This window comes from Drosophila persimilis, unplaced genomic scaffold (genome assembly GCF_003286085.1).
Source record: "Drosophila persimilis strain 14011-0111.01,24,50 unplaced genomic scaffold, DperRS2 tig00000207-arrow-arrow-pilon, whole genome shotgun sequence".
In the NCBI taxonomy this organism is placed as follows: Eukaryota; Metazoa; Arthropoda; class Insecta; order Diptera; family Drosophilidae; genus Drosophila; species Drosophila persimilis.
The window spans coordinates 49,085-52,118 of NW_020825303.1; the positions used below are offsets into that span (position 1 = coordinate 49,085).

At 43.1% G+C, this 3,034-nt stretch overlaps 1 long non-coding RNA gene across 1 annotated transcript; it reads right to left on the reverse strand.

The window, feature by feature from the left end:
- Positions 1–211: 211 nt before the first annotated feature.
- Positions 212–552, reverse strand: LOC113565910. Its single transcript, XR_003408834.1, has 3 exons — positions 485–552; positions 378–432; positions 212–312 (listed from the first exon to the last, which is right to left on the reverse strand). It is a non-coding gene; the product is annotated as an uncharacterized LOC113565910 (long non-coding RNA).
- Positions 553–3,034: the final 2,482 nt, after the last annotated feature.

The following is a 3,034-nucleotide window of genomic DNA, read 5'->3' on the forward strand; positions in this document are numbered from 1 at the left end:
GATTCTTTCTTTCTATAGAAATCTGTTCTTTTTTTGTGGATTCTGTTGCTGCCACACGCATTTAAAGCAATTAGCCTAAAAGTATTTTACCTTTAATTTCATTAGGGCTCTGGCCCTGCCACAAAACACAATGAAAGTTCTCTAGGATTTTCTACCCTGCGAAATGGTAGGGCCAGGGTGGTTTAGTTTTTCATCAAAGATGTGGTTTTTTATGTTTTATATTTACTTCATTTAATTTTGCTTATTTTTTGTGGTATTTTATTGGTGAGGATCCAGTAGTCTTTGGGTTTTTGGTCAATCGTAATTTGGCTTCTAAAAGTAAAGCAGTAAATTTTATAATTCTTCGGAAACTTGTAAAATTTATTCATTTTACTTACTGTTTATTTCGAAAAATTCAACAGATTCCGATTCGGACTCTTACTAACACTGAAACTAAGGTAAATCGTTTGTTGCAATCATTTTGGTGGCTATTTTAAAGACTTACTTTTTAAGGTGTGGTAACACTTTCAACGGTTGAGTGCTTGGTCCCATGAAGCCGTTGTAGTGTCCCCAATGCCCCGTCGTCGGAATGTTGGCGATCTCTGGGGGGAGTTGCCTGTTCCTCTTCTAATGGCATTCAATGGCAGAGTGTTGTTCGAAAGCCTCGTTTTTCAGCAACTCAAAGGATCAACAAATTGTACGACCTCCCAGAGTCCGCCGAAATATTCACAACAGTCCGGATAATGTGGAATTTGAAAACTAAATTTAGTACACAAAATTTGATAATGCATAAGAAAAATGTTACTTGGACCAATATATATTTTTGTACCAACTAAAAATTTCTAAATATCGAGTATTCTTTTCGATTTATATCCCCTACAGAAATCATTGTTAAACCCTTTCCAATCAAATATCAGGATCTAAGTGTTCCCCTACTGGGTATCTGCTGGGTTGCTTGCGTTTAATTTTCGCAACTTTGTTGCTGCCAGAGCCTGCCCCCTCACGGGGCGGTGCACGGGGCCAGGGCCTGCCCCGAAAGTGCAACTCAATCAGGCAGCGGTTCGAGTATTTCCACAGTTAACCCCTGCTTCTAATGAAGCAATTTTCGTTAAAAGCAGTCACCACAGAGCACTAGCTCTTCCCATCCGGCTGCAACCTGAATCGCAGAGTTTTTCCTTACCTCCGGCACCCCTAAATCCTCCATCAAGTATGTGGAGGATTCCTTTTCAACAATTTTTAGTTGCTTCGGCGCGTGTTTGTTTCAAAAAGCTCAAATTGCGAGTGCCAGGAACGGAATGAAATCGTTTCGAAAGAGCCAGGGAGGCAGGGTGCCAGGGAGCCAGGGAGCCAGGGAGCCGGAGCCAAAGCCAAAGCCAAAAAGAAAGAAAAGGAATTACAGCTGACTCTGGCACTGAGTTTTCGCAATTATCCACGACCTCCCCCCTCGCCAGACTCCACGTCCCGCCCCCCCAACAGCTACGTGCGAATTTATTGATAGCGATATTTTCCAGTTTCCTTTTGGCTTTTGGGGTGGAGGTTTCTGCGGAGGCAGTGAAGGGGGGGATGGTGGAGGAGCGGTTGGAAGTGTGTTAAGTGCATTTTACATTTCCGGTCAATGGCGCTAACCTCACGAAATCGGCAGGAGCTGCAAAGTCCTGCACAGTCTGCCATCCAACTGCTTTATGCCTGGAAGCCAGCTTTGGCACGTAAGCTTTTCCACCGATGCGATTTTTAGCCATTCACACACATTGGTCGCCCCTTTCGGTGACATCCTGGCATAAGTCTTCAGGGATATGGCAAAATTAGGGGTTGCTTTACGTTTACCTGTGAATGGCTTTATTTTCGAAAGGAATACAATTTGACATCGAATGTCTGCCCCTGAATGCCTTTTTTTGTGTAGCACCCCCCATTGAAAAACGCCTCGTTTTGTTCCACCTCTAATCCTCAATTGTACCCCTAACTATTTCCTCTGTGGGGTGCCGCTTTAGTCTGATTACATTTCTTATTATGTTGGCGCGCAGTTTCGCTTTGGTTTTCATTTGCTTTTCATTTGCCATTTGCGTCACGCTTTGCCATCGCCGCCGCCTCTGGGGGCAGGCTATTGAGACCTCACGATCCTTGCCAGTACGTGTCCCGAGGCTCAAGGGTTACACGGGCGGTGGGGGAGCGCTAGGAGTGCCTTCCGCCACACAGAAGTGTCGACACTTTCGAACTTTTTCTTTGGCTTTCACTCCTGCAATTGCTGCGTAATTTTTATTAGCCCTGAATGAGCATCTCAAGTGGCGCTCTATTTATCTCGACCCCCACACAGCCCTCTCATTTCCAAATTGCCAACATAAATTTATTTGTTTGGCCAAAACAATTTCCCCAAGAAAACACACCTTCCCCCCCCCCCCACTCCCTCCTGCCGCGATGGAGTTCCACTTTGATGCGTGTCTCGTTTTACATTTTTTGACAATTTCATTGTTCGTCGCGCTTCTGTTTCAGCTTTCGGCTTTTTTTTTGTTTTTTGTTTTATTTTGAATGATAATTTTTTTGGCGCGTGTGTGTCTCATACGTGCGGTGGGCGGGGGCGTGGAAAAATGCTTTTATGCTCAAATAACAAGCCATAAACATTTGCCGTTGCCATTTGCCCATTTTCGCGTGTTTTAAAAAAGACAGAAAAAAAAAAAAAATAAGATAAAGAATTTTATTGCTCACACGCAACAAACAAACAAAACGATAGAAAGACCAACCGAAAATGAAAGTGAACGACGAGAATCGGAGAACGAAAGCATGGATACCCTTACCCTAACAGATCGATTGTTGGCAGCACTGAAGCGATTAAAAAAAGGGCTAAGACTCTTAGAAATCAATTGAGAAAATGTCGGAAAAACAAAAATCGTCCAACTTGGTGAAGATGTGGCAATACTGCAACGAAAAAATACCAAAAAGTGGTCTATAATACGGAATACTGTCAGAAAAGCAGAGAAATATGATGGAAACTGATTAAAGATGCTGCAAACCGCCTCCTTGGGATAGTTTTTATATCATAAGATTTGTTGCAGTCAAAAAA